Consider the following 11,912-nt stretch of genomic DNA (forward strand, 5'->3'; position numbering starts at 1 on the left):
AAAAATTAATTTCAGTCAGAATTATGATGTATGTACACAGTCAGATGGCTAACAAGCAAGCACTTCAGCCTTTTGGGCGATTCTTTTTCTTAAAATCAATAGTCACATTTTAAAAGAAGCTGGAAAAATAACCATTTGGAAACTATCTCATTTCTAATTGAGATAAGAGCGCGTGCAAGTTTCGTGCGAGTCAGTCAGAGCGCCTCAGAGCCTGGAAAAAAAACCGGCATTGCTCATGAGGGAGGGAAACAGTCACTCTGCGGAAGATGAATCTGGCCCAGTCTACCTGGAGAGTCATTAGTTTTCCTTGAACCAGCATTTACCACCTGCACTGCTAAATAAAACACTGTCCTTGACCCAAAATCATTTAGGGCGTCCATCCATCATCTCTCCCTGTCGACTGGGCAAAGGATGTCTGAGGTCGAGCCAACTTCCCTGGCTGGGTGAAAAGATTAAAAAGGTAGGCGGGAAGGGTGGGGGCTCGCCGCGGGAGAGGTTGCATAAGGTCCTTGTCGAACAACTGTACTCTCACCAGGAGCAAGTAACAGCATGAAGGAGAGGCCCCAGAGGCAGTGTTTACACCAAGCCCTTTTCCTGTGAAGAATGGAGGGGGTGTAACTCCTAGGGCGGTGTCTGGTAGCCTAGGGAGACTCGGAGAACAGGGTTTGAATGGGATAATTAATGAAGGCATCAGGACTAACCTTAACTCAACTATAAGCTCATGACAATGTCTACAAAGGTACTAAGGCATTTACCAGACATTATGTGGAGCCAGAAAGCAAGGCGAGCCTAGTTTTTTGTTGTTGTTGTTGTTGTTTTCTTAACTTAAAAACAATGCAAACAGGAAAGTTTCCTTGGCACATGATGGCTTCTGTCATCTACTGAATCTCAAGGTGATTTGGGAGAACATAGTCCTACTGTGAACATGTTACACTTCTTTTTTTTTTTTTTGGTTTTTCGAAACAGGGTTTCCCTGTAGTTTCTAAAGCCTGTCCTGGAGCTAGCTCTTGTAGACCAGGTTGGCCTCGAACTCAGAAATCCGCCTGCCTCTGCCTCCCGAGTACATGTTACATTTCTGATTCAGCTTTCATTCCCGCTCCTTTATTTTCAATTATAGTCTCATTCAGTGGTCATTTGAAAATAAGGATAGCCAGATGCAGCACTGGCCTATAATCCCAGCTACTGAAGGGCCTGAGGCGAAAGCGCAAGGTTTGCCTATGCTGCAGCGTGAACTCAAGGGCACCTCGGTGATTTAGTGAGACCCCAGACCCATCTCAAAATAAAATGTAAAAAGGCTAGGGGTGTAGCTTGGTGGCAGGGCACTTGCCTAGCATGGGTAATGCTGGATATGAAAGGAATCACTGAAACACAATTTATTCATTGAATGACTATTTGCCTAGTGTTCCCTTGTCCCAGGGCAATACACTAAGGAAACCATTGGTAAGCAGAACAGTTTGACTTTGGAAACTAAAAGTCTGGAACAGAGACAGACCCTGAGTCAGAGTCAACAAATATGAGTATCAGTCCCATGCTTAGGTGATGGAAAACTAGCCACTGCTCCCCAAGAGGTTAAGAGGTTCATTGGAGGCAAAGAAAGAAATGACCACAATGATAGTAATGAAGATAGTGGCGATGATGGTGTTGACATTGGGCATAATAATGATAGTAATTATAGGGATGGTGATGGTGCTGATCAACAATGGTGACATTGATGATGGTGATGATGGTAGTGATTATGGTGATGGTGATGATGGCGGCAATGGTGATGATGTTGATTGATGGTGGTGATGATGGTGGTAGTAAGGGTAATGGTGATGTGGATGTGGCTGTGATGGTGGTGGTGATAATTATGTTGGAGGTAAAGGTGATGACAGAGATGATGAATAGTGGGGATTATGGTGATGGTGAGCAAGGTGATGGCAGGGATGATGTTGGTGTTGGCAGTGAGGATGGGGATGATGGTGGTGATGGTAAGGATGGTGATCATGGTGGAGGTTGGTGGTGACAATGATAATGGTGGTGATTACAGGAGGAAGAGCCAAAACAAGAGGAAAAAAGAAAAAAGAGGAAGAAGAAGAGGGAAAATTCTGGCATTACTTGTCAGAGAGGAAAACCTACAAGCTTAAATGCCCACCCTTTGGCTTCCTCCTAACCAGGGAGGGGAGTATCCTTACACAAATTAGTTAATGTCTCCAGGTCTTAATTTCTTCATCTTCAAAACAGACCTCAGAGCCTATTTTAAGGTGAAAAACGAGCAGGGATATCATTTAAGTTTTTAAAGTCAGCAAAGTGCTTTCAAAGGGTGTTTGATCAAAGAGGCGTGTTAATACCTGCTTTGCCCCTCTCCCTCCAACTCTCCAGAGACTGCACAAAAACGTAATTACACACGCTTTTAAATGTGAAGATCTTGGGAGAACTAAAATGCTGTTGTCAGTAGAAAGTTCCAGAAACACCTGAAAGTAGGAAAACGGCTGGGGTTGGTGTCGGGTCAGATGGGGTCAGTAGCTGGTGTATGCCCAGCAGCCAGGACTGAGAGGGAACCAGTAGGGGCCATCCAGAGGACCTGTGTGTGGGAGCCCAAAGGGGCAGCAGGGAGGCAGGTGCTCATTCTCAATTTTTTTTTGGTAGGGGTGAAACTTTTGCTCTTCGACACCAATAAAATTTAAGATTGAATATGACTGGAAACTTAATTTGCCTCTAGAAAAACATACCCGCTATACAGAACAGCCAAAGGCAAATGGGAATAGATACACAATGTATCTATTCACAAGGCTCAGCTCATTTATTTTATACAAGAAAATATGGAGCAAAGACTAACAGAAAGTAACCTATTTATGCTGCAACACAATGATACAAAAAATCCATATATTCAGGCAATCCTTCCCTCAAAATGTAATATCTGCTCAGATTCTGTCAGAAAATTCACTGTGTCAGCTTATGAAGGGCATATTTGGGATGCATAAGTCTTAAAATAAAGGAATATACAAAGCACACAATGTTAGTATTGAACAAATTCAAAGTCTAAGGATAAAAGGAAGTTCAGACTGCCAAAGGCATAAAAATTATTTCTAAAAAAACTATATTTTAAAAAATCATGTGTGTGAGAGTGTGTGTATACATGTGCACCATGTGCGTGCAGGTGCCTGCAGAGGCCAGATGAAGGCGCTGGATCCCCTGGAACTGCAGTTAGAGGTGGATGTGTATGGGGAGCTGAAACATCCTTGAGCGAACGTGTGAAGGTGAATGAAGTCCTGGGTGAGTGTGTATTGTTGACATGGGCAGTGGGCAAAGGTATGTCAAGGGCCAATGCTTTGGACTCACGGGAAATCGGCCAAGCCTTCACCCACACAAGTCAGGCAGGGAGAATGGTGCTGGAGAAATAGCCGAGTGTCCTATATCTTGCAGGCAACAGGAAGTCGACTGACTCACTGGGCAGTAGACTGAGTAGATGAAACCTCAAAGCCCACAGTGACACACTTCCAACAGAAGGTGTGGCCCAGATTAGAGGTGTGCCCTCCAACCTCAAGGTCTGGATTAAAGGTGTGTTGTCTTCCAGATTCCTCCAACAAGGCCACACTTCCTAATAGTGTCACTCCCTATGAGTTCATGAGGGTCAAAAAAATTCAAACTACCACAAGGGGGTTGCCATTTCCTACCATGTGATCATTCCTGATGACGTCAGTGTCTAACAGAGCTGGAAACCTGGGATCATTCACAATTTAGTGTATTCTACCTGCAAACAGACAAGATTCTGTCAGCCCAAGAGCATGTGGGTCCCAGAACCACAACCAAGAGTAGAAAGGAAGGGATATCCATGGTGCTTCTCACCATCGCACCAGAAGATGTTAGTTATCTAGTTAATCTTGATTGACAACTTGATGGAATTTAGAATCGCCAAGGAGACACATCGTTGGGTATATCTTTGAGGGAATTTCCAGGGAGGTTTAACTGGGGAGGGAAAAGCTCACTTTTAACTGTGAGTGATGTTCTTGTGTGGTCTAGGTTCCTGGATTGAATAAAAAGGAGAAAGGGGATTGAGCATCAGCATCTGTCTCTTTTTTTCTTCCTGACTGTGGATGTCACGTGACCAGCCGTCTCATGCTTCTGCTGCCACACCTTCCCCGCCATAATGGGCTGTATTCTCAACCCATGAGCTGAAATAAATCCTTTCTTCCTTAAGGTGTTTCTTCTAGGCATTCTGCACCTCAAAGAGAAAAGTAAAAGGTACCTATATTTTATGTAATTGTAAACTTATATAAGTTAATTTTTATTAATGCATAGGCATTGTACATGATAGTGAGGTATATTTCTATCATGTATTGGGTCTTATTCAACCCTTACCTTTTCTTGTCCTTGTTTCTTACTTTTACTGGCTGCTCCTTTCTTTTTCCAAAATAGACTCCTCCTACTTCCATGTTTTACGCACACCCCACCAAGAGCATATGTGCATGCGTGTATATGCGTGTGTGCGTGTGTATGTTCAGCACATTAGAAAGCATCATGATCTCTTCCCCAGTTTTGCTTATTTCCCCAAATGACATACTTTCATTCTTCTTTACAGCCAAGTAAAACTCTATTGCATCCACACACTATATTTTTTATCTGTTCATCTGGTAATGGGCACTGAGGCTATTTCCATATCTTGGCTACTGTGGGTAGCTCCACAACATACCCAGATATGCTGACTTAGTGTCCTTAGGATACATATGCAGGAGGGCCACACCTAGGCCATATGATTAGGGTCTAGGTTTAGAGTTGTGAGGCCCCTTCATAGAGCTCTCATCAGTGGCTGCACTCACTAACGCTTCCAACTCTGCCTAAGGACTCCTTTACAGCACAAATATACCATTATCTGTATATAATGTAACTTTTAATAATACCATGTTTAGCAAAAGGCTTAAGAAAATTTCTGAAAATGTAGCCATCAGCTCTTATTGGCGGGTACAAACTGACTCCAGTTCCCTACTGTCCAAGGCTGAGAATTTGCCAGAATTTTAAGTGGAAGTCATGCGAATATTTGTCATATGATATCGTATAGAGCTAGAAGTCTTGTCCCTTATTGTCCAGCACACAAAGACTAGGGGTATAGATAACACATTGGCTGCAGCCATGGTGCAAGCCAGGCTGCTTCTTCGTGTTAGACACAGCATCTCAGTATTGGCTAGCAATGGGCTCAATGCTATATGAATTCCAGCTCAGTCTGCCATTTAATAGGGATGCAAACATTAATGGGAACTGAGGCCCCTGAAGTGTCTCTTCATTCTCCGTCACCCCAGGGGGGATGAACGAGAAAGAAAACTTGTGGATTGTAATTGCTTAAAATAGGATGTGATGTAAAAATCTAATCCCTTCTCCCTTTTCCCAGTAAAGTTCTACAGACAGAGAAATTATGCTTAACGCCAGTGTATTGAAGGTAAAAAGAGAATTCTGCTCTTCCTTTGGGGGAAGAGGAAGGACATCTCTTTAGAGCTGTCGGCTTTCACAAGCCACGATAAATTATTCCTTTTCATTACCGATTTGCTAAGCAGGAGGCTTGGTGTAATGGCAGAAACTTTCATTTAATTTTCCCAGTCGTAGATGACTGAGGTTCCTGATCTGAAATATACCAGAGTTATTAAAAGAAGTGAGGATATTGATCATCATGTATTAGCATGTACTTTCAGAAGATCACTGTTCATATAACACGGCCATTGTTTGACTGGAGACAAGACACTAGCCCTATTCTGAGGACAGTCTGTATCAGGTGCATATACCTCTCATGACTCTTTGGTTTTGGAGTGACTGGCAGGCAAAAATACCATAAATGGATCCAGAAACTTCATGCTTAGAACTCACAGATTCCAAAAAATTCTTGAGCAAGCATTTTCATTGGAATGAAGTGTGTGTGTGTGTGGTAATCTCAGAGGCCAGAAGAGGCCGTTAGATCTCTGGAGCCGGAGTTGTGGGCAGTTGTGATTCATTCAGCGTGGGTCCTGGGAACTGACCCAGAGTCCTCTGAAATAGGTCTTATCTGCTGAACCATCTCTCCAGCTTGTGTGTGTGTGTGTGTGTGTGTGTGTGTGTTTAAGAAAACAATTGACCCAAACATCAGAATCCTTTATGCAGCTAGAACTTGGGTGAACTTACATTGTTTCAAAAGCCCTCAGCCACATACATGTAACACTGTAATTATCGTTTATAAATTGCAATTATCACATGTGGAACTAGTTATATAAAAACTGTAATTATGTGCCCAATATCCACGCACATTAGAAGAGCAGAGCCTGCTACTTCCTGCTCCTCTGATGCTTTCAGCCCAAGCTACACAGCTCCCTCCCACTCACAGACCTTGCTGTCAGTCAGCACTTACAGAGGTCTTGCAGGAAACTTTCACATTCATTTAGGGCCCTGAAAGAGGCTCTTAAGCATCCTGGGGAACGACAATATCTTCTAATTGCCCGAAGTCAAGTCTGAAAAGTGTGAGGTGCTTGCTAAGCCGCAGCCTCTCGAAGTGGGGACTTTAGAAGTAGATGGGATGGATCTGAAGTAGCCGTTACGAACTGATAAGATATCCAGGTATCTTCACTAATAAGAGAGGACTGTATTTTTCTTATTACTCTGTTTTCATTTGTTTATTTTTAAATCAAAATCTTGTCATGTCACTTCTAGCTAGTCTAGAGCTCAGTCAGAAAATGGCACCCCCCTCCCGGTCTGAGATTCCCAAGTGTTAGGTGTGGGTCACCACATCCCATTTACCATGTTTTAATGGATTAGCAGAGCTAGTGAGGAAATAGGGGTTACTTCACTCTGGGTCATATGACTTCCACATTGTTCTAGTGGGGTTCATTTAATAATGCTAACCTCTGAATTGGCCAACTAAGTATATGGTTACATGAAATAAGAACTTTGACCATATTCTAAATATTCTCTTTGCATCTTTACCCGGATACCCAATTGCCTTTTTAGCTGGTCAAATAGTCGAGGCTATGTTGGGGTCTTCTCAGGATCTCTGCTACTGAAACCCAGTTTATGTGTGTTAGTGTTTATGACTACAGTCACAGTGAAGGCCAGCACCACAGAGCAGTACAGTGGACACTCAATGACTATCATCTGGGTAAGGGATAGGTGGCCTCAGTCTGGAACTTTCCCCCAGGGCTCATGTGCTGGAGGTCTGGCCTTAGCTAGTGGTGCTATTATGGGGTGTTTGGATGATGAAGGTTCTTACCCAGGTATTGGCTTAACCAATTGAATGGATTCATAATTGAATGGGCTATGGGGAGGTACTGAAGACTAGGGGATAGGTCCAAGTAGAGGAAGAGGGTCATTGGGGATGCCTTTAGTGTGTCTTGTCTTTGAACTCTTCTCTTTCCTTCTCATTGCTTCCTGTTTATCATCAGCTGAGGCTGCTCTGTTCCAGCACATATTCCTGCCATGACGCTGTATCCTCTGGTTAGTTCTGTGTATATTGTCATCTCATCATCGCCATAATCTCCACCATCATCCTCAACATAACCATCATCTTCATCATCACTATTACCGCCGTCATCCTCACCAACATCACCATCACCACAATCATTATCACCTCCCTTACCCTCACCATCACCATCATCACCACCATCATCACCAGCACTCAGCTAGTTAGCTTTGGTTTTGGTTTGCTTTTGTCAACTTGATACAAGTGAGGATCATCTGGGAAGAAGGAACCTCACCTTAGAAAACGTCTTTGCCAGACTGGTCCCTGGGCCAATCTATGCTACATTTACTTGATCAGTGATTGATGTGGGAAGGCCCACCGTGGGTAGGTGGTCCTGGGATGTATAAGAAAGCAGGTTAAACAAGCCACGGAGAGCAAGCCAATCAGCGTCATTCCTCCATGTCCTCGGCTTCAATTCCTATTCCCAGGGTCCTGCTTCGAGTTCCTGCCCTGACTTCCCTCAATGAAAGGCCTTTCCCTAAGTTGTTTCCACAGCAACAGGAAATGATGCCAGTTGTGACCACCACCATCTCTACACCATCATTACCACTTCCACCACCACCATCGACGTGGGGAAGTGGGTGCCGCCACGGGAGGAAAGCTCTTGCCTGCCAAAAAACATCCCTGTGTTCTTGCTTTCCTACCCCTCCCACCTTCAGTCATTGGGTCCTTCCGGCTCAAAATCCTGCCATTCGGCCCGCAGCCAGCCTCTCAAGATGGCGCCAGAAGGCACCACAATACATTTTCAAGGAAGAAGAAAGAAAAGAAGTTTCTGCCAAGGTATTGCAGCCCTCTCAAGGGAGGTGGTATTGTTTGAATGCGGTCCAGCCCCAGCCGCCACCCACCTGCTCACTGCCCCCAAACCCCTCCCTGGAAGACACCTGGGCATACAGGCTCTGGAGTAGTTGGTCCAGTTTGCGGAGGCTGGCAGAGGGGTTCGGGCTGTATTCACAAAACCCACTGATCCAGAAAACCATTACAGGGAGAGGATTTTTCAGTCTCAACGGAGGAAGGGAGGGGTAGAAATTAAAGGGGGAAAAAAGGAGCAGAAACAAAAATAACAAGGCCATTAATCTTTCATCAAGTTAAAGGGATGAAAAGGAATCGCTTAAAGTATCATTCTTCCCTCGCACCACAAGCATGTTGCCCCCTGCTAACTTCAAAGGCTCGGAAAAGAAGTTGGTTAATATTGTTGGCACAGTCTCAGGCCGCGGTTGACTATTGCTTCAGCGGGATCTTTCTCTGCTTTTAAACAAAGAAAGCATGAGGGTCGGGCACTCATTGAGGGGAGACACGCAACGTAAAAGTGCCTTTGTGTTCCGTGTGAGGCCTTCAGAGACGGGCTCTCTGCCAGCACACACTGGTGGCAGACCATTTGTCACAGATTCGAACCACCATCAAGCACAAGTAAAAATCCCGCCCCAAAAAGGGAGGGGAAGGGCGAGAGAAGGCTGTTTTCTTAGCTCAGCAAGCCCCTCTGGGAAGTCGGGCCAGGTCCTTCACTCAGCATCTGGCCTCCTGGTGGTCTCAGCTGAGATGCAGTTAGCCAGAAAGCAAGTGTGGCACTTTTGAGCGCAGTCAGTGTACCGAGAGCCCCTCGCCTAGCCTACTTAAGCTTGAGTGATTGGATGTTCTTCAAGGTGGCTGCTATTTATACTGAAAACAAAGCTAATTGGTGGTGAGTGGAAGGGCTTTGTGGTTGGGCCATGGCTGTGGGTAGGCGCTGCAGAGTGGGGAAGGTGTACCACCTGTGCTGCTATGGGCTCGGGACAGAGTGAGAGAGCAAGGACAGCAGTGGAGGACGTGTTCGAGGAAGATGTTGCTAGAGTCCACCAGAGGGCTCACAGAAGGCGACATCCCATGGTGGGTATCGTGACTCTTGTCCCCCACGGCAATGGAAGATTGTCGTTACAAATGTCCCAGCACAGAAGCCGTATCTCACCCCAGTGGGTGTTGTCACCAACAGCCGTTCTCAGTAGAAGGTTGTACCAAGGTCTGCCATATTAGGTGTGGGTCCTCACTTAGGTACTACTTAGGTAGGGTTTTTTGTTTTTTTGTTTTTTGTTTGTTTGTTTGTTTTTAGGTGGGTTTTTATTGCTGTGAAGAGACACCATGACTATGGAAATTCTTATAAAGAAAATATTTAATCGGGGTGAGTTGTTCACAGTTTCAGAGGTTAAGTTCATTATCAACATGGTGGGGATCGTGGCGGTGTGCTGGCAGACATGGTACTGGAGAGGTAGCTCAGAGTCCTACATTTTACAGACTATAGAAAGGCTACTGAAACACTGGGTGGTATCCTGAGCAGAGGAAACCTCAAAGCCCACCCTCACTGTGACACACTTCCTCCATGGCCACATACATGCTCCAATAAAGCCATACTTAATTGTGCCACTCCCTTGAGCTTAGGGGGTCCATTCCATTCAAACTACCACACCACTGTTACTCTGGTTGAAATTGTAGCCAATTTCTTTTGGGTAGTTGCTCTGAACTAGACAGGCAAGGACCCAGGGAAGCAGACAAAGAGAGCATTCAAGCTGATTTTGCAACGCTGGAGGAGGTTTGGTCTTGCTTTGGGTCAAATCTCCCAGATCAAGACATAAGTTCCAGTTATCCTCAGCCACCCCAGAGTACCTTGGAACTTAGGGTCTCTATCGTCCATGTCTCCTGGTTTTGGAAAGTGTCTTCTCTCAGCCTTGAGAGCTTTGTTGAGTCAGAGTGACTCGGGTTGACCTCTGGTGCACTGACTCTCTGTGATACTGGGCAAGCTGCTTCTGACTTGAGGCCCCTGTTTCTACCTGATATGGACCACAGATGTATCTGGGATGAGAGATGCTCAAGACGGTACAGAAGGAGGTATTGGATAGGCAGAGGGACTTAATAGGCACAGCCTGGTGGGCATTATTCATGTCAAATAGCCGTCCATCTGTTGAGAACCATTGAGTGAGGTGGCTGTGAATGTGACCATTAATATTGATTGTCACCCCGACAGGATCTAGCATCATCTTGAAGACAAACCTCTAGGTATACCAGGTATACCTATGAGGAAATTTCTAGATTGGGTTAAATGAGGTAGGAAAAACCTACTTGAATGTGAGCGGTACCAATTCCATGGGCTCTAGACTGAATAAAATGGAGAAAGGGAGTCACCTGCGTTCGTCTCTCTCTGCTTCATGGTTGTAGATGCTATGTGCCCAGCTGCCTTGTGCTCCTGCTGTTGTGACTTCCCCACTGCGATGGACTGTGAGCCCTTAAATCGTGAGCCACAATAAGCCCGTCCTTCCTTCCTTCCTTCCTTCCTTCCTTCCTTCCTTCCTTCCTTCCTTCCCTCCTTCCTTCCTTAAATGGCTTTTGTCAGGCATTTTCTCACCGCAATGAGAAAAGAAGCTGCTATGGATTTACTTGAGGAAAAACAATGTGCAATGCTTATTTTTTTTAATATCCACCCCCCAAGATTTACTTTAGGAAAAAAAGCAATGTTTTTATTCTACAGATATATAGTTAAATAAAACTTTATAGAAAGCTTAATTCCTCATAGATAACCACACACACACACACACACACACACACACACACACAAAAACAGAGAAACAGTAGTAAGTTTGAGGAGAATGGTGACCAAATGGCACCAAATGATCCACCTGCAGAGGCATCTCAAGGCTGGAGGTGTAGATCTGGAGCCTTCCAGGACACTCTTCCCTGGATATTCCCCAGCGCTTGCTAACTGCTTCCTTCCTTGCAAATTTCAGTCCAGTGATACAACCCTGGGTGTGTTAAATCTAGACACTCCAGCACAGCCTTCCACAAGCTACCACAATGCTTACAATAAGAGGTCTAAGTTGGCTATGGGAGAGGAGATCCCATTACACTAGTCTTCCACTCCTTCTTAATGCTGTCTCCTGGCTGATCCCCATCACCAGATCCACTGAGTCACACAGATTCTTAAACTTCCAGGCATTTCTTGTGTGGAGGCTCAACCTATACCCCTACCCTTGGCTGTCTGCATACACCCCTAAACTGTTTCTGATGGTCACCAAATGTATGACTGAATGAATAGCTTTATCTACTGGTAGTTAAAACTTGGGGTGTGCAACTTACACTTTGAAAACATTTATTTGCTTTGTTTTTATGAGTGACCTGCCTCTATCTGGTCACTACATGCATGCAGTGCCTGCAGAGACCAGAAGAGGGCATCTGATCCCCATTAACTGGAGTTACTGCTGAGTATCAGCCAATGTGCGGGTCCTGGGAATTGAACCTGGGTCTTCTGCAAGAGCAACAAATGTTTTTAATTGCTGAGCCAATGTTCCAGGCTGCAAGTTACAATTTTAAGAGTAAGAATTCAGCTATTAAGTCTTTTGAGAATCAATAAATATTTGTCAATAAGTGCCCCCCCCCCAAAGAAGGCAGGTTGAGCTGGGCATGGTGACAAATGTCTATGAGTTCAACACACTTGGGA

Source organism: Arvicola amphibius, chromosome 10 (genome assembly GCF_903992535.2).
Source record: "Arvicola amphibius chromosome 10, mArvAmp1.2, whole genome shotgun sequence".
In the NCBI taxonomy this organism is placed as follows: domain Eukaryota; kingdom Metazoa; phylum Chordata; class Mammalia; order Rodentia; family Cricetidae; genus Arvicola; species Arvicola amphibius.